The sequence below is a fragment of the Capsicum annuum genome, chromosome 9, assembly GCF_002878395.1.
Source record: "Capsicum annuum cultivar UCD-10X-F1 chromosome 9, UCD10Xv1.1, whole genome shotgun sequence".
NCBI lineage: Eukaryota > Viridiplantae > Streptophyta > Magnoliopsida > Solanales > Solanaceae > Capsicum > Capsicum annuum.
In genome coordinates, this window is record NC_061119.1 from 30,626,076 (window position 1) to 30,646,906 (window position 20,831).

The 20,831-nt window shown below is 33.2% G+C and overlaps 1 long non-coding RNA gene across 1 annotated transcript; it reads right to left on the bottom strand.

Annotated features, from left to right (window-relative positions):
• Window positions 1-5,888: 5,888 nt before the first annotated feature.
• On the bottom strand, window positions 5,889-18,272 carry LOC124887270. The gene is made up of 2 exons (XR_007044662.1): window positions 18,122-18,272; window positions 5,889-6,363 (listed from the first exon to the last, which is right to left on the bottom strand). It is a non-coding gene; the product is annotated as an uncharacterized LOC124887270 (long non-coding RNA).
• Between the last annotated feature and the right edge of the window lie 2,559 nt (window positions 18,273-20,831).

Consider the following 20,831-nt stretch of genomic DNA (forward strand, 5'->3'; position numbering starts at 1 on the left):
TGGTATTCAATAATCTAAGAATACACCTTACTCTGTGTTAATTAAATAACTCATAAGAACATGGGTATAACTTCAAATCTGATGGACTTATAACATACTAGAAGGCTCCTCTCAAGACGCTTTATGAAGCTTCTGAAACTTCTACTAGCAATTATAAAAGTATTCTCTGGGGAGGAACTAGAACTTACCGAACATGTTACTTCAAGGACATAGATAGAGAAGTATAGATTATCATTATGGATTATGAGGAGAAATTCGAAAGCACATCTGACCCAGGCTTTGTGCATAATTTCTACAGGCCTAATAAAGCACTTCAGTTTTCGAAACACAAAAGTAATGACAGGATACTTTCTATCTCTCTTACAATCCCATAACTATCTATGGAGAATGAAGCTCAACTATTTTTGATACCTTGGAAATGAGGCAGAGTTGGCCAGAATAGAGTAAGATAAGAATTTATATAAGTTTCTTGGAGAACTTTTCTATAGCACGATTTAAGACTTGAAAGAATGGAGACAATTCCTAAATGCCCTATAGCCTCTCGAAGAAAAGTACAGATGTCTCTGTACCATTTCCCAAGACTCTACTAGACACGGCTTCATAGACACCCTAGGACACTTGAACTCTGTGCTTTGATACCAAGTTTGTAACGCACCCAAATTAGGTCCCGAGATGTCACATTGTACTTAGGATCACAAGTGACCCCAAGCTAACCCTTCTACAAGCATAACTCATAAGCAATTGAACAAAAAGTATAAATCCATACAAATCTGCGGAAAATAACTCTTTTTTGAATATGATAGATACAAAACTAAATTTACAAGATTACAAACAAAACTAAAACAGAATACATCAACTTCTACCGACTATCTATGAAGCCTCTACTAGTTAGGTAGCCGGGTCATGACTCCCGACTAACCCAACTCAATACGACTGAATAAAGAAAATACAACAATTTTCAAACTGTATAACTAACTCAAGCCCTTGAATCAAAAGGAATCATCACCTGCTGATTGGATGCTGCAAACTGACTGGATCTGAAGATGTACACTATACCTTGTACTTACATTCCGAGAATATATAGCCTACATATGAATATGTGGGTCAGTACTATGGAAACGTACCAAGCATATGGGGGTGCAATGCATATATAAAATAATATCTTAATATTATCACAATCTAGAAAATTATGCTTGCTGATATAAATGACTCACTTAGCTCGAATTAAAATCATCATAATCACAAGAGAGTAAAATATATCGGGTGAAACATGTGAGTCATCATAATAAATCTCAATTCACTTCCATCTCGATTCCAAATCATCAAAGCAATCAAATCTCATAACAATTCTCTTTGGAATATATGTTCATTAAATCTTTCAAAAATAATGACTTTCTCAAACTCAGTCTTTCAAATAAATATGTTTTCATCTCAAATAGAAGAATAAGACTTTTCATATTAGATAGGAGAATACACACACACATATTGGGAGCCTCTTACAGCTAACATAAACCATGTGAGCTACATAGATCCAACGTCCAACCCACGTTGGGGAGAGCTGTCCTATCCTTGCCATCGGAGTAGGACCTTAACCTTTGGTTCACTAGTGATCACTATATCAAGCAGTCTTAGGCTCACATCCTACAGGGGCAAGTAGTTCTAGGTAATTACCAATCACAGCTATACCTCCCACTCGGTGCTAAAGACTACTCTCGGACTTAGCTCAGATCATTTCAAAAGAAAACTCACAACAATACAATTTAGCAATTCATATCGGCAGCCGTCATGCTACCCCTTTTTCATAATAAAATCAATATGTGGATTTTTTTTCTCATTCGAGTTCAAAAATAATTCTTTCAAGACCACAAGGTGAAATCATTCAAATATCAAGGTGTGTATAACACATTACTTCACCAAAGATCATAATCTCAAAGAGGGATTCAATACCATATATCAACACTTGAGCAAAATACTTCAAGATTCATACTTTATGTAGCAACCATATATAATTCATACAAAATCTGAAATTTTAACTTTAAACATGATATTATCATCAAAGTTCATGGTATTCAACTTCAAGGCATCAAAATATCATAGTTTCTTGAACAAAATATAATATATAAGTTTTCATCTCAAATTCATAGTAAAGCATATAAAATCATGTATATTTGTAAACGTAAACATCAATTTGGGCACAAGAATGAAAGAAGGCTCTTGTTGAAAACACCACATACTTTGTAATAACGGATTTGTTGAAAGATTGGACCTTCAAGCTTGATTGAAAGAATCCTTGTAGAGAACTTTGAATTCGGAGCTTAACTTTTTGATTCTTGAGAGATAAACTTAGATTTTGTTCTTGGGAAGAGAGGAAGGATTTTGGATCGTAAATTGACTGATTTAGGGCTTAGGGATTGTAATTCTGTGTTTAAAAACCCCTATCAACGATTTGGAGTGATTAGGGATGGTTTATGGGTGTGAAATGACTTCAACACCCTTGATATAAGTCAAAACGAAGTGTTTTTGTCACTTGAAACTGACTTAGGTGGCTCCCAAATAATCGCACAAGCCAGGTTGGGCGTCTCCTAACCAATCACCTAAGTTTGGTTGGGCGGCGCCTAACCAATCGCATACCCTTACTGTCTCTCACAAAAATGGGCATAACTCTTCGCTCGGGTATCGGATTTTTACAAAATTTATATCATTGGAAAGCTAATTCAATTATCTAAAATTTGATAGGTCTTGGGATGAAAAATTTAATGTATATGAAGAGATATAACTGTTTGAAGTTGACCCTTGTAGAATTAAATATCAATCTTTGGATGAATCAATTGGTCTTAGCTCCACTTTGTTCTAGGTCATTGCTATAAACATTTTTCACCTCTAAAATACTCCATAGACTAGGATAATGATCATGAAACTTGTATTCATATTCAAATCATTTGGATCAGAGCTTAGATGCGTAAGATCGACAGATAGAATTTTAGCACGAAAATACGGGTTATTACATGACCCACCCTTGACATTTAAAACATTGAAATCCTTTAGGATGAGAAGTAGAATTCGTTTTACCTTAATTTCTCATAAGATACCTTTAGGAAGCCTTGGTCTCAGCTTAGATCAGCTTGACCTTGGGTTGCTCCTCAATGGATGAATCAATCTTATCCTTGTGCCAACTCGAGGATGATTGCCCCTTAAACTTACTGCCCGCCATTTCCTATTTCTATCTCTCAATCTCCAAGGTGGCTTGGAAGATGTCATCAATTGTGTCGAACTTGTGTAAGGTCAACTATGAGGAAATATGTCGATTCAATCCCACTTTAAAGCAAATGATGTCATAACTTACTTTCTCCCCTTGGTGATCAAGTTTCAAAATGAGTTGTTGGAAATCATCATAGTAAGCCGCGACGGTTTTGTTTCCTTTCCTTAAGTTATATAACTTGGCAAGGATTTTTTGTTGGTACCTTTTGGGGATATACCTTTGCCTAATGAGATATCTTAGTCGAAACTAAGGAGGTGGATGCCCCTCAACCAATATATTGCCAAAACGCTTAACATACTCCCACCAAGTAGTAGCATACCCCACAAAATGAGTAATCGCATAGCAACTCTTTTTCTCCTTGATGAGATCATTGACTTAGAAGACACTCTCGCATGCAAATTCCCATACAAGAAACTCCTTGGGGTCACTCTCACCCTTGAAGATTGGAAGCCCTATCTTGATGGTATTTAGTCAAACTTCTCAGTTTTGGTTGCCTTGTTGGTTCTAAGGACCAACTCTTTCTTCCCAACTATGAACTTCCCTTGGATCGACATGCCTACCCCTTATCTCTTCCCTTCTTATATAAGCATCATAATACGGACCATACCTCTCATGTTGTTCCCTCCTCCCATATCCCTCAACATGGATGGTTCTATTTGGGTTAAATGGAGCTTGTAGTGGCAGAACTAGGTTTGGTGGATAGTAAGGTCTTTGGTCAAATGGAGTTTTATTGGAGGGCTCGGGTTTTGGGGAGGCATTTGGGTTCCAAGTCCTTCTTGTTGGACTTGGTGTAGTGGAGGGTGGATTAGCCTCTCATGGTCTCATATTTGGGATTAAAGTGTGGGCTAGTTTGTGACATTGGATGGTTGTCTCGGGGGATGGAATATTTGGTGCAAAGCCTCGGGGTTAGTGGTTGGTGAAATGTTTTGAGAGGTAGAAAGTCGGCTTCTTTGGCTTTCCACAGGTTGTAATCTCCCACCCATAGTCGATATCTCACCCATCGCCGAAGCCATGTTCGAGTTTAAATTTTTAATACCCATATTCACTCTAACAATGTCATGGGACATGGCCTCAAGAAGAGCCAATATAGTATGAATGGCATTATTATCCATTGTTTTGAGCATTTGAGGCATCGGGTTCCATTGAGTCTATACCAAAACAAACCCTTCAAGTTATGGTTCAACAAATCACCAAATTTATACACAATGCCACACACACAACAATACAACACAAACCTAAAAAACAAACACCCGTTAGCTCAAATAATCCTCACTATTCTCTCACACACTTTGTGGTCTCACTTGTTGTCATAAATGTTTGTAAGCCGGCTTGTAACTTGTGGTGATTTGAAGAGTAAGTCTACTCCTTAGTGTGAATGGATTTTTGTTCAACGACTCAAGAAAGTAATGTTCGAACTTGAACCAAGAAGTAATATGAATTAAAACAACAAAATCACTCAAGCAAACGATGACACGAAGCAAACGATGTCAAAGGATTAATTGGCAACTTATTACTATTATACTAGTTTGTTAATTAGTTCTCGGATAAATTAAAGGAAACTAAGAATATATAATTAGAGACAATTACACCAAATTTGAGATTAATAATGATGCGAATAGTAAACTAGGGTGATGTGGTAGCATGTTATTGGTCACGACCCTCACAACTTTTCAACAACTTGAAGCTTTTTGTCTTTATACACCTTTTGGAATGGATGACTTAATATTTGAGGCAAAATAAAGTCTTGTACCCTTTTCAACTTTTCAAACTCAAAAAGGTGAGATTTGAATTTACTTTTACCATAAAATAAGGCCCATGATTTAAGGAAAAAGTGGTTGTCAAGTCTATAAAGTGATGTGTCCAAGTCTTCTCACAAACAACTTTATAACTTGTCTTACAACCTTTTGTATCTATCTTACACCATTGGTTGTCTTAAGTTATAAGAATAGATGAAGAACAATATGAAAACAACAAAAACCATCAAGAACTCAAAAACAACACAACAACACAACAACTATGTTCACTCCAACATCAACAACAACACTATACGGCGAATAACAACATCATCAAGGTTCGGCCAACTCCAAGTTCACTTCAATATTGTCAATATACTAAGCTCAACTTTAGATCTTGACACTCTTTGTGCTAGTGAGAAAGATACAAACACAATAAAAAACTACACAAACAAAATAACTACCAAACCTAGAAAAAACATCTCTGCCAAAACAACAACAACAAGGTCTATACCTTCTCTGCCAAGATCCAAACACAAGAATTCAATTTTTTTTTGTGGTTTTTCTAACAAGAATGCCCAAGATGGATCTTGTAGGTACAATATTGAGCCATGATTTGGTACCAAATGATACAATAAATGACCAAAAACAAATGAAAACAAACACCAAAAAGAGTCCACAAGTCGAGAAACCGAGGACTATCTAGGTGACCACTCTCGAATTCGCTATATTAAACTAGAATAAAGAGAATACAAGTGATAAACACTCTAAATCAGCTGACCACAAAAATATATTAGCCACAATAAAATGATGAAAAACAATATTACATTAAACAAAAACTCATGGGTTCTACAACAAAACAAGGAAACCGACAGCTAAAACAAGATACAAGGATAGATAGTTAGACACTTGATGTGTAGTCTTAAAAATACAAGATCATATTTAACTCTTGGACCCCCTTAACACTTCACACAACAAACACCTAAATCTTACATTGAAAAACGGGGGACTTTACCACCCTAATCACCAACACCTCAAGCCAAGAATGCAAACACAAGTTACACTCACTTTCCTAGCCCTAGTTTCGGTTTTGGAGTTCCTCTCCCAAGTCTAGAGAGAACTTTAGATGTTCAAAATATTACAACTCTCAATAATCATAAACTCTCTATGAATAAAATCTTAAGTTGTTAAATTTATATTACATTCCCAAAAGAGTTAAAATGACGAAGCTGATCTTTTAATGATTAAGGCTTCAAGGCTTCCCCTTGAGTGTAGACATAGAAGCGGATATTTGATTCTTCCACACTTAAGCTCGGGTCTTCTCTTAGTTGCCTTTGACATACACAAAAAGTGTCCATCTATGAGATCACACTTGTATCAAAAATAGTAGCATGTGTTAGCAAAACATAACAAAAGGGAGTGGTAAAATTCAATTATAAGAATTTAAATGGTTTTTTCTTGAAGTAAAATAGATTTTAGATTTTTATAGAATTTGAATAAGCAAAAAAAAATCAAGGTGAAATAGACCATTATATATATATGTATATATATTGGTCACTTTTTTTTATTTTTTATTTTTGGTGACACAACCAATGGAAATAATTTGAACTCACTAAATTGAACCCACTAAGAACCACATAGGTCCACCCCTGTGGCTCAAACAACCTTCAGGATAGCTTAACCAAATTATACATGCTAGAACATGAAGGAGTGCCTTATAGTAACAGGTAAAGTTGTTGCCATGTGACAAATAGGTCAAGGGTTTAAGCCATAGGAATAGCCTATTGCAGAAATGAAAGGTAAGACTTCATACAGAAGACCCTTGAGGTCCGACCAAAATTCCAGACCCCGCGCATAGAGGGAGATTTAGTGCACCTCGCGCATAGCGGAGGATTTAGTGCACCGGGTGTTTTATCCTTTTTGTGATTTTATTTGAAACAAATACTTTTGACCTCTTTAAACTATTTCAGTAATTTAAAATTAATTTTAAGAAAATAATAGAGTCACCACTTGACTTTTATAAAGAAATATCAACAAAAACTTAGGAATTTCAAAGATTCAGAAATAGAAATAAATCTTTGAAACAAGAGAAATAAGTAAGAATTTATTTAACGCCCTAATAATATTTTCAAGACACTTATGAGTATCCATTTAAAAATAATTTACTTAAATATTTTGACTAACTTCAAAAAGTGGCTTGTTTTGCAAGGACTCGATTTTGTAGGGAATATGAAAATTAATTATGTTTTAATACCTAAATTGACATTTATTCATCCAAGTGAAAAAAATATTTCACTTAAATTAAAGAAAAATAAATTTAAACTAAATTTCAAATTTTTGAAATTTAGAGGAAAACAAATTTACATATTTTATTGAAAAAAGAATAATATTATTTTATTTATTTTTGAGTAGGGAAGTTGATTTTATTAGAAATAACACTTTTGGAAAAAATGTGAAGGGATTATCAAATTAAGAGAAATTTATTAATTAGAAAGTTAAATTTTTCTACAAAAATTAGTTTTGTTTGGGTTATAATAAAATTACCTTTAATCCAAGTAAAATATAAGTCACATGAACAAATCAAACACCATCTTGGTGTGAAAGATTTTTAATTTTTTGGAAGGCTCTAAGGAGAAAAATTAAAGGAACCTATTTTGATACATTTTGAACAAGATAAATTACGTGAGATAATACGAATTATGCGAAGGAAAACCAAGATAAAATAGAATGGAAACACCTTAGGAAATCACTTAGATTAATTAAATAAAGTTAGTACAAATTACACGCAACAAGAAAAAAAGGAAAGATGGCAAAATTTGAGATTTGAGGCCCTGCTTTGGCCTATTAAGTTGTCTAGAGGATTAAAATTCATTTTATGGACTTCTTCAGTCTATTTTCGATGTGTATAGTGGTTTTATGTCATGGCTCTTTTTCTCTGTGTTTTCTATATATACAATGTATATCAGCATAGAAAACTGTATATTTGCTTCCTAGTCTTTGTTCATTGTTGTATATACAATACTCTTTTATATCAGCTATCTTCAAACTATGAAACCTATATATTTGTTGTATACCATTGAATACACCATGTCTCTTCATTAGTCAATCCTTTTTTGAACTTTTTGTAATGACCATTTTCGTTGTTATGTACAAACCTCCCGTTAAAATTTTGTATTAAAATTTTTCTAGAATTTTATGTTATATATTTCAAGCTAAGCTAGTTCGAGTGAAATCAAAGTAATTTATGGTCTAGGGGAATTCTAGAATTATTTGGGCAAGTTGGGTGATTTTTTATTTGATCTTCCATTGGCTAAGACGATAAAGAACCCATAGGAATTTATGGAATTGAATTTGGATGATTAGTGTGAGTGTCAGACCTGAAGGGAATGGGTCGTGACAATGTTTGTATAAGAGACTAGGTTCACCGATCTCAACGTACCAAAATGGGTCCAAGAAGTCTCGCAGAATGGTATGGAGACGTCTGTTCTTTTCTTGGGGAAGCTATAGGACTTTAGGAAATCTGTCATTATTGTTTCTTTTTTGCCATAACTTGATTCCAACTGGTATCTTACAATCCAAATTGGTATCTAATCCTCTTCATTCTTTTGTCCGCAGATGGTGGAGTCATCCCAACAACCCCCATACTATATGCTCCAACTACAGAGCTAGTCATAAGAGCAAGAGGATGAGTGAGACAGAGTGGTATGGGAAGAAGGGGATGAGCCACACCCGCCAGTGGTGAGGCTCAAGAAGTAACTGGCCAGATCTTTAAGAGGTCAGTATCACCTTCCCAATTTTAGGATCATGTTATAGAAAGAGAAGTAGTAGAGCAGAAGTGAGTGGAGCCTGAGGTGGCGGGTGAACCAAGAGTTTCAAGGTTATCCCGTGTGTCCACAGAGGTTGTTTGGTAGGTGTTAGCTTTCTGAGTGGGTTAGCAGGGACTGGAGAAACACCCACTATACCGTCTTTTTATGCTTTAATTGTTCATCTACTATAATTATGGCTCTAAGAATGGGTGATGCTTCAGGGAACAATGCTTCTCTTCATCCAATTTTGGATTTGGTGATGACCGATACAGAACACGAACTATTGACAAAATTTTTGAAGATGAAACCTCAAACATTCCATGGTACCAATTTTGTATATGATTTCGTTCATTATTGATGACTGTGAGAGGTGGAGAAGCATGCTAAGTAATGGCGAAGGGTGTACGTAGAATGTCGGTCACAAATTTTGGATTTGTTGACTTATGAATAATTTTATGCCTTATTCTTCTTAAAGTATATGCTTTATTCTCTTCGAGATAGAAATAATGATGAGTTCTTAGCTTAGTAGGAGGGTGACGTATCTATTGAAGACTATGAGGCTAAGTTCCATCCCTTCTCTACTATGCCTCTTAGTTATTTACTACTAAGGAGGAGAGGATTCCTCTCTTTGTTAAGGATTTGAATTATGATCTTGAGTTCTTTCTGTGCATATGATATCCACACAAAAGGGTTCAATGAAGTTTCTGACTATGTGAAGAAGTTGTATGGAACGCAAGCAGATCAAGATAAGATGTTAGCCAAGATGTCCCACAATGTTGAAAATTTTAGTCTATCTTAAAAGATATCGTAAAGTTCAATACTTTCAGTAGTTCAAAGGACGGGGTGACATACTCATACTTCATTGTAATTCAAAGCATCTTAAAAAGTCTTAAAATATTATAATTTTATCATTTTACTTTTCAAATTAATATATAAAAGAATACCATTTCAAATAGTCATTTCAAGTATCAAAACCCTTTACTAGTGATTAAAAAACAATTTATATGAAGAGTGAAATCAATATTTAGCCTTTCGTAAATGTAATTCTCAACCCTATTTTTAAACCATCAATATAATATATATATATATATATATATATGTATATATATATATATATATATATACATATATAATCATCAACTTTTAGTAGTAGTTGAAGTAGGGGCATTCAATATACCTTTTTGACGAAGAACGAAAAAAGGAACTGTGATAATTAGCCTTAGACCTTACTTCTTGAATCCTTGAGAGTCCTTAGACTTAGAGTGGACAAGAGAAGAGTTGTTTTTAATTTGACTTAGGACAAATCTCGATTAGAAAAAATCTTTGGAGAGCCTTATTGAACTTGTGAGCTTTGGAGATTTGGAATTTGAAAAACCCTTCTTGAATTTATGAGAATTAGGAGAGAAAAGAAATTAGGATTTAGGAATGAATCTCCTAGTTTAGGAGGTCTTTAGGGATTTAAAATGAGTTGAGGGAGTTACACGGGGTGTGAAAAATACTTTTTCCCTGAGTTAATTAGAGAACTATAGAAGTTTTACATCTAGGAGAGAGAGTGCATGGCCAATTGTGTGGTACCCAACCGTGCCTTACATGGCTCAGTATGCATCTTGGATAATGTCTCACTAAAATACACATAACTTGTTCCTCTGAAAATAGATTGATGAATGGTCAGAGGAGTTGGAAAGAAGACTAGGAAACTTTTAATTTTGTAGGTATTAGGCAACCTTAGTATATTCTAGGAGCAATGGCTTTTAGAAGTTGACCCAAGTAAGAACTTGTACTAAAACTCAATCAGTATGAAATTTCTCAACTCAACTTTGAGTTAGGAGATTTCTATAACCTCAATTCATCTCCAAAACTCCTCCCACACTAAAGAATTGATATTTAGACTTATATCTAAGTTGAAATTATTGGGTTCAGGTCTATACGGGTATAAAAGATGGTTCAAATTCTATTTCAAAAGTGTGGAATGTAACACAAGCCTAGGACTTGGACACAATAGGCATCCCAGATCAATGAAGGCCCAAGAAGAGTCTTAGCATCTCATCATAGGCATAGGCATCGGTAACATGTAGAAATAGGCCCATAAAATATTAAGTTCAACTTAAATAAGAATTGTAAAACCAAGACTTGAAATACGACATAAAGACAACTTTCTACATCAGTCTATGAAGCCAAAAACATTATTAGTGAAATTCCTAAGTCGGTAATGGCCCCGGTGATACCATAAGACAAATGAACAATGTCTAAATGAATGAAAGAAAACATATGTCTTCCTAAGGATAGAAGGATCACTAATTGTTACTTGTTGTCCCACGGAGAACCTAATGTTGCAAGAGTCAGGAATAAATGCCTTCAAACCTGAATCATGAAAAGATATAGCATCCGACGATGGTTTGTGTGACAGTACTAGCATGAGACCTAGAGAAAGGGACAAAGTCATTTATAAAGCAAGTCCTAAAGTTCATAGAGGAAGTTTGGAGAAAGAGATTCAAAATATGAAATTATAATGAATTATAAAATTTATGTAATACCCCGTACTAATCCTAGCTCGACTCATCTCATAGTTGCATGCTTAAGGGGCTTATGGCTTGAAATTTTTACTAAGTGTTGGAGACTTAGTCATTTTCAAGACCCCTAAACTTTGAGAATTTTCATTTGGTCTTTCCAACCCCGAGACATTAGTTCTTTAGTTAATTCATGTTCAAGGAAGTAAGAAGTATATCTAGGGGAAGTTTCAAATTTTTTGAATGAGGATTGGGTCACTTCTTAATTTCAATTCCAGAACCTCACCGTGATAGCGGTGCGTCGCGGTGGGTATGGCGATGGGCATATCATTGCATCGCAGTGAAAGTGTTTTTGTCCAGTTCTTGATTTATAATTTTAGCATATGTATCATTATCTTTATCCTAGTGTGTAAAGTGCTTATTAGGTTAAAAGTGTTCATAGAAATCACTTAGAGCAAAATTGAGTTAAGAGCCTTTGATTCGTTCCAAACTTGGTATTCCATTCTACAAGGGTCAACTTTGAAAGTGTATAACTTTCTATGTACGTAGAATTTTTTAGCTCAAGACCTACCAAATTGTAGATAAATGAATTAGCTTTCCAACTATACCAATTTTGTCTTAATCTGATACCCGAGCAAAAAGTTATGATCATTTTCGTCAGAACCAACAGGTCACCACGATAAGACCACATCATGATGAACCTTTAATCCGTATTTTAGTTATGAATTTTTTGTTTAAATGATGAAGGAGAACTTGGGTCTTTTCCAACCTCAACCCAATTCATAAAAATATGACCTACGAGTTCAATTAGGGCATTTTATGCCCATATTCACCAAATTTCCTCTCAAGAACATACCTTAATCATCCCCAAGTTCATCCATTCCATCATCCTCTCTTCAAGGAAACCAAGAATTTAAGTTCTCTAACCAAGAATTTTCAAGAAAACTTTCAAGATCATCTCCATGGCTTTTAAGGTCAAGGTTTCACCAAGTCAAGTCTATTAAGGTATGTGAGGTTATGAACAAGGGTATCCTTTCACCCTTGTGCCCAAATTACATGATTTTAAGATTTTATTTAATTATTTTAAAGTAGGGTTCATACCCAAGTGTGTGTGTATATATATATATATATATATATATTCTTGAAGCATGTGATTATTATGAGATTTAAAGCATTGAGTATATCAAGAGTTACTTAAGTTTATGTTTTAACCTATAAGTTTTATATTATACATGAGATTGCACTATCTTGACATGATATTGTTCAAGTATTTCAAGATTATTACTGAGCATAGAGTTTAAAGCATGGGTTTTAAGCCGTAAATTTATGTGTTTAGATTTCAAGAAGATCATGCTCTTAAGTTTTATTTGATAAGTTTATACCAAGAATGAGTTTGAGATTTTAAGAAGACTATGATATTAAGCTTCCTTGATGGTTTTATACCAAGATTTAAAGAAATATCGATCTTTTGATCCTAAGCTAACATATGGAATCCACACTTGTTCATTTTGATTACAGATTAAAGCATAGAGAAGCATAGCTAGTTTTTATTATAAACCCTTATGCTATTTTAAGATGCATTTCCAAAGAAAAAGTATGAGAATATAAGTATGATGGGAGTAGTATTTAGCACCAAGTTGGGTATGAGTCCAAGTCACATGTCCCAGAACTACGTGCCACCATAGGTTTAAGTGCCCATAGTGGGATAAGTATAGTGATCACTTAAGTTAAGATACTATTCCGATGGCAAGGGTAGGATGGATCTCCCTAACATGGGTAAGACGTTGGACTCCATGATAGCTCACATGGTTTATGTAGATTAGAAAAAACTCCCGAAAAAAGAAAAAGTAAAAGTAAAGCTTTTAGAAACTAAATGTGCTGGCTCACAAAGTTTATTCAGTATGCTTTATTATTTATGTTTTATGATTTTTCATCTTTCAGTTTTATTCAATCCCAAGGTGAGTCGCTTACACTTAGCTTGCATTATTTGAAAATCTATGAATATATTAAGTTATTATTTTATTTATGCATTCACCCCCACATACTCAGTATATTCCAGAAGTATTGATCCGCATATATGTCTATGTGCTACATTGTATCATAATGTAGGTACTAGTTGTAGCTCACACATCATCATCAAACAGTTTGCAGCTTCCCGTCAGCATGTGATGAATACTTTTGATTCAAGGGCTCAAGTCAATCATAGTTCGAGTAGCATTTTTTTTTCTTTATTCAATCGTATTGATTTGGGATAGATGGGGGTCATGTCCCGGCTACCTATAGTAAATATTAGTAGTGGTTTAATAGACAGTCAGTATAGTTGATGTTTGAAATTTAAGTTTGATTTTGTATAACCAGAGTTGTAATCATTTTATACAATTTTGTACTGTACCTATTTAGTAAAGACATCTCTTTCACTTATTTCTTTTAGATTAATGTATCTTATGTAGTTGCTCATGGGTTATGCCATTATATGGGTTACCTTGGGATATTTATGGTCCTAAGCACCGTGTGACATTTCGGGGGTAGTCTCGGATCATTACAATTTACTTCTGAACTATATAGCACTAACTCTAAGTAATCGAAGGGATATATGGGTCTGTATTCACCAACCTATGGGGGCCCAATCGATGTTTGCTGCATGAGTAAGATAAACATAATTTGGACATCATAATATTATCATAAAGGGAATAAACATCATAAGGTTGTTCCGTTAGGAGTGAACCATCCCTACATTGGCAAAACATAATTTTTTGGCGTTGGTCACGAAGATTTACACCTTCTCTGTGAACTACATAATTATATTTAAGCCCAATTTAAAATAATTTTCATAACCATTTATCCCTGGATCTTTTGTAAAGGTATTTATACTTTGGTATCGTCATACTAAGACTTGCAAGTTATCCATATCATGCCAAAATCATTATCTTAAAATATTATAGACTTTAATGCCGCCTTTTCAAGTATTTGAACATAGTTAACATTCCTCATAAAGGTTAAAGACTCCATATTTAAATAACAGTACTCTTAAAAAAACATAGAATATAGATATTTGTTCCTTCTTACCAAAATCAAAATTTGAGTAACAAGGTGAATTACAAGAGGAATATAAATTTTTGAATTCAATACACCCCAATAAAATTTCTTATTCATAAAGTTTCATATTTCAAACAATAATCTCCAAATCTCAAGTTCCATTAACAATTCAAGCCTTAGTTCATCAAAAAGAGGTTTTCAATTTTAAATAATTCATCCTTTTGAAAATCAATCAAAAACCCATTTTTAAAACTCATATAAACTAATTTAATTATTGGAGAAATCGATCTAGCTTTTCTCACTCTATCCCACCTAATTGGTGACCTACACCTCCTGCTCTAAAATGCCTCAAATGGTACCATCTGGCTACTAGAGTGATAATTAATATTGTATGAAAATATCCTTAAAATCAATAACACAATCTCTTAAAATATCATCTAAATTTTGAATAGTACAATCGACTTTCCCTGTTTCAACATGAAAAGCGGTGGTAAGATTCACTTGTATGTTCAAACCCTTCTAAAAAGATCACTAAAACTTAGAAGAAACTTTCCTACCTCTATCGAATTTTAGGAATAGAGGGGCTCAATGAAATCTAACAATCTGTAAAATGTACAACTATGCATAATATTCTTTCGAATAAGTCGTCCACATTGGCAGAAAATGAGCAGTCTTGGTCATTTTGTAAACGATGACCCAAATAGAATCATCTTGGTTGTGAGAACGCCGGAGACCCATGACATTACAAAAATATTATAGACTTTAATACTGTTTTTTCAAATATTTGAACACATTTAACATGCCCCATATAGGTTAAAGACTCTACATTTAAATAGCAATGCTTTATAAAAAAAAAAAAAATATATAGATATTTCTTCCTTCTCACCAAATCATGATTTGAGTAACAAGGTGAATTACTATAGGAATAGAAATTATTGAATCCAATCCACCCCAATAAGCTTTCATATTCATAAAGTTTAATATTTCAAACCATAAGCCCCAATTCTCAAGTTCCATTAACAATTCAAGCTTTCTCAAAAAGAGTTTTTTAATTTTAAATAATTCTTCGTTTTTAAAATCAATCAACAATGAACATTTAATACTCACATAAACCACTTGAATAATTGGGGAAGACATCCAAGAATAATTTTGTAGAAAGAGGGTTGCTCAAAATATCTTTTGTCGGAAGGAATTTGAGAAAGGTTGAATTTTGAGACATGAATCGTGAACACTAGTTGACTTTGCTTCTAAGAGTTTTGAGAAAGAGTAGAATGTATTTTGACTATTGAAAACGCATTTAGGGTTTTGGGGTTGTTTAGTATAGGTAGAGGACGGTTTTTAATCAAGGAAAGGACCCTAATGGCTCTAAAATATAAAAATTTAATGAAATTCCATCAGGCCATGGGGGAGGGGGAGAGGGAGGGGGCTGCACGGCTTGCCCCCCATTGTGTGCCCTTCTCTTGCATAGCGTTCTTCCCAGAGCAAAGGTGAAACAGAAGGCCCACCAGCCTGGCTGTGTGGCGTGGAGCTTGAATCCAAGTATCCCTGAATGTGATGCATGGGCCCGATATTATGTCCTAATCATCCTAACCATCCCCTAACTCATCCTTAATGATTTATACTCATTTTTATTCATTCTAATAAGACATTCAAATGTACGGGTTGTTACATGTAACGACCCTAAAGGTGATACTTTGTTTATATCTCGTTTTCCATCTTTTGAACCTTACCATAATTTCAACTTTGTCTTTGCAATTTGTGGGCATGGAAGACATATAACTCTCAAGGTGATTGGATGTGTTTTGGAGAAAATTTTCAGTTTGGAAGGTTTAAGATTTGGAGAATTAGTCAAATATAAAATAATGGTTTGGTTGGTTAGGATTTGAGTTTCGATGATTCCAACTAAGTTCGAAGGGCAATTTATGACTTTGTCGGATATGGTTTGCATGGATCCCTAAGGTGTATGAGTGTGGTTTGGTCCGTTGTGTTGTATTCTAACTTTATTAAAGTTTAGAGTTGACCACGGACAATATTTGATCAAGATGGTGATTTGATGAGTCCAACAGATTCAGAATGTGTTTCATGGTCAATTTGCATTATTGGTTAATGTTCATAAATTTCGAATGCATTTTGAGAGTTTTGGAAATGTTGGTTTGTTGTTTCTAGTGCAGCTACAAATACTTCTTTGAGTTTGTGAGGCCTTGGTTGCTTTCATGGAGATAGATTATCATTGGTCATCCCATTCTAGATATCCCGTCACATGCGAGGGTTAGGGTCATCTAGTCCAGATCAACATTATTCTTCACATTCTCGAGGTATTTGGTTGGGTCAGTGGTTGTGCTTGCGCAGAGTAAAGAGTACATGGACAGAATTTAAAATCATACTATATTTCAAAACGTGGACTTCATATATTTGTTTGGGAGCTAGAGAGCTCAATTTTGAGAGATTTTTTATGGGACTTCAATAAATCCATATTTAATATTCTTCCACTAATTAATATCTCCCTTATTTCATGAATTAATTTGAATTTGGGTATTGGAAACTGGATTTTATGCCCTGAAGCATTAAAATTGATAATTTTCATGATTTGAGGTTTGATTCGTGCTCGAAATTTGTGATTTTTGATGCATAAGATTTTATGTAATGCATAAACAAATTTTTAATTTTATTACCAGCATTCTCCTCGAGGCTGAGAATGACACTTCAAATTGATTTTTTATCTAAAATTTTTATATAGTCGTATGAATGTCGATAGACTCGTATACTAATATAGAGTCCAATCCGATGCCCTTCAAAACGAAAAGGAGGCATTATTGTGATGGTTCGTGACTTGTTTCCCTTCAAAAGAAAAAGGAGGCATTATTGTGAGGGTTCGTGACTCGTTACTTGGTATCCAAGGTAGTATGTGGCTTACCTTGTAAACTCTGCTGGGAGATGATTATTGTATATTGATTATGAGGGCTTTGGCAATATCAGGATTGCCAAATTCTATTGTGTTGATTAGTATTTGGACACTAGTGTATTTTGAAAGGTACTTTATGACGTACAAATATTGGAAGAGCTACTTCTTGATGTGAATCTAGGTTGGAAATTAGTTGATAGACTTTATAGACATTGTTTGACTTGTTTGTATATGGCTAGAAGAGCCTTGAGTGAATTGTCGATTGTTGACTCGAGATACTAATATATCATGATTGGAATGGAACAAATGATGCGGTTAAGTGATGAACCCTGAAAAATGTATACGTATTCATACATATTCTTACCATTTTAGTGGATACATGATATCTATCGTCCTATGGTGACCATTGACTTGATTTTTATGAACTTCCTTATGCATTTTGAAAAGCTTTTATCTATTCTTCTGAAGTCAAGTGGTATGGTGGTGGAAATGAATCTAACAAGTTGATATAATGCAAAAACGATAAAATGATTCCAGCTTGTAGTAAAGCTTAGGCAACAACAACAACAAACCCAGTGTATTCCCACCTAGTGGGGTCTGGGGGGGTAAGATGTACGCAGTCCATACCTCTACCTCTGATGAAGTAGAAAGGCTGTTTCCAATAGACCCCCGGCTCAAGGCACGAGATACCACACAAATACATAGTGCAGCACAAAAGCAGATTACATAACATAAATACGGCACCCATAAGTAATATAAAGCAGAGGAAAGCAGGGGAAAGCACACAAATTCGTAATACAACATGGAACACGGAACACGGAATCATGACAAGAATAAAACCTCAATGATGAAAAAGTGTTTCGGGCAAGTATATGTACCACGCGAGCTCCCCATGGATCACTGCTCCTGAAAAATCTCAATGGTGAAAGAGCATGTGTATCCCAGGTTATTATTGGCCATTGCACTTCATAACATCTTACTTACATGATTTAATATGATTTTTCTAATTGAGCATACAAGAATACATTTCTTTTCGGCTGCTTTCCTTGAATTATGTATTTATATGCATAGGATGTCATTAGCTATAAGTTTAATTCTTAATATATTATAATTTTCGTCCTCGATGTCGTTGGCGTATGATGCCCACTAAGTAGAAATATTTCTATATTGGCCAAACCCATCGATAGGCACTCAAACTTTGTTGCGAAAATACACTTAGACCCCTAAACTAAGACATGTTTCTATCAGACCACTAAACCCCCGAATTTTGTTCCAATTGGACTTTTTTGCCTATATGGCACTATGCGTGCAGTGCCATCGTGGGAGACACGTGAGGAGCAATTTTTTTTACTAATTTACGAATAAATAGTTGCCAAGTAGCATTAAGGGCCCCAAAAATTTTTTAATAACAAATTTTCTTTTTTTTTAAAACACTAAAGACCCCAAAAAGCATTAGAGGGCCCCAATTTTATTTTATTTTTAATAAAACTGAATTTAAAAAAAATCTATTTTTTATTTTCATCTTTTAAAAAAATTAATGATTTCTTTTTAATAATTAGTTTTTTAAAAAATAATTTTATAATTATTTTTTCATAATTTGGATCTTCAATGCCATTTTTTATTTTCATTTTAAAAAGTTTTATAATAGTTTTAATAATTAATTTTTTTTAAATAATTTTTTAATAATTTACTGCACTTTTTTAAAAAATTTATAATTTTTTTTAAATCATCAGTTTTTTTATTTTTATTTTTTAAATAATTTTATAATTATTTTTTCCTAATTTATATCCTCAATGACATTTCTTAGTTTTATTTTTTAAAAAAAATTATAATTTTTTTAATAATTATTTTTTAAAAAAATAATTTTTTAGTAATTTATTTCATTTTTCAAAGAAATTCATTATTTTTTAAATAATCATTTTTTTATTTTTATTTTTAAATAATTTTATAATTATTTTTTCATAATTTGGATCCTCAATGACATTTTTTATTTTCATTTTTAAAAGTATTATTATTTTTCTAATAATTAATTTTTTATTTTTGAAATAAATTTTTAATAATTTATTTCATTTTTAAAAGAATTTTATAATTTTTTTTAAATAATCAGTTTTTTATTTTTATTTTTTAAATAATTTTATAATTTTTTTCATAATTTGGTTCCTCACTGCCATTTTTATTTTCATTTTAAAAAGATATATATTTTTTTAATAATTAATTTTTATTTTTTATTTCCTTTTTTAAAAAATTTATAATTTTTTAAATAATCAATTTTTTATTTTTATGTTTTAAATAATTTTATAAATTTTTTTTTATAATTTATATCTTGAATGCCATTTTAAAAAAAAAAAAATTATAATTTGTTTTTAAAAATTAATTTTTTAATAATTTATTTCATTTTTAAAAAAATTATAATTTTTTTAAAATAATACAGTTTTTATTTTTATTTTTTCAATAAATTTAGAATTATTTTTTATTAATTTCCTCAATGCCATTTTTATATACTTTTTAAAAAAAATTATAATTAATTTTTAATAATTATTGGACCCACAATGCCACGTGTCAGCTTCCAATTAGCTCGTTTTGCTACGTTATCGTGTGTGTGCTACACACACTTTGACCTTTTTGCTGATAGGGAAAAAAATATCCAATTGGAACCAAATTTGGGGGGTTTAGGGGTTTAATAGGTACATGCCTTAATTTAGGGGCCTAAGTGAATTTTAGGGACAAATTTGATGGGCTATCGATGGGTTTAGCCTTCTGTATTCATACTACTAAGGTTGCACTCTTTTGTGCAGATTGTATTTTGGGTACCAGTGGTCCTTGTTGTGTTCTAGAGTTCGAGGCTTGTTATCTGGATATCTCCTGGTAAGTTGTCTGGTTGATTTACAACCTCACATTCCTTATCCTTTATTTTTGTCTTTTCATTATTTCAGGTAGTGTCCTATGTTTAGACAATATCATTTATTCTTAAATGTTTGATAGAGTACTAAACCTACTTATTTACTTATTTTTGCTTAGCAGTTGTCTATCAATGAAATAGATTGCCAAACGTATTTCAACAAAGATAAAATAGTAAATAAGATTAGATAAAAAGTTTCATGTGGAAAACACATGGCTCAAAAAGGAGTAAAAAAGCAAGACTTGTACCTCTACAAGATTTTACCCTAAACTTTACTAAAGAACTTTGAGTCTCAACAAACAACAAATTACAAGACCATCTAATCTAGGAATTATAAACTATAATCCCTAATTCTTCAAAACACACAAACCTCCCAAGTTTAGTGTTCCAAAGTCTTCAAATTTCCAAACTTGAAGATAATAATCCTACTTCAATTTACACTTCACTGAAACTAGAATTACATTAATATTACAACTCAAGAACCAACCTAATACATATAAACTGAGACACCTTATTTTCTAAGTACAAAAACCAGGTTCAACTATGTGTTTCTTCAAGCTGTGAACTGCTTAGTCAAATTTCCAAACGCCTTTTGCTTTGTAAGTGTGTGAGTGACTGTGCAAGTCACTCCCTCTATTTAAACATGACTCTCTAAAGAGTCCTCCATCAGATGTGACTTCTATCTCAAG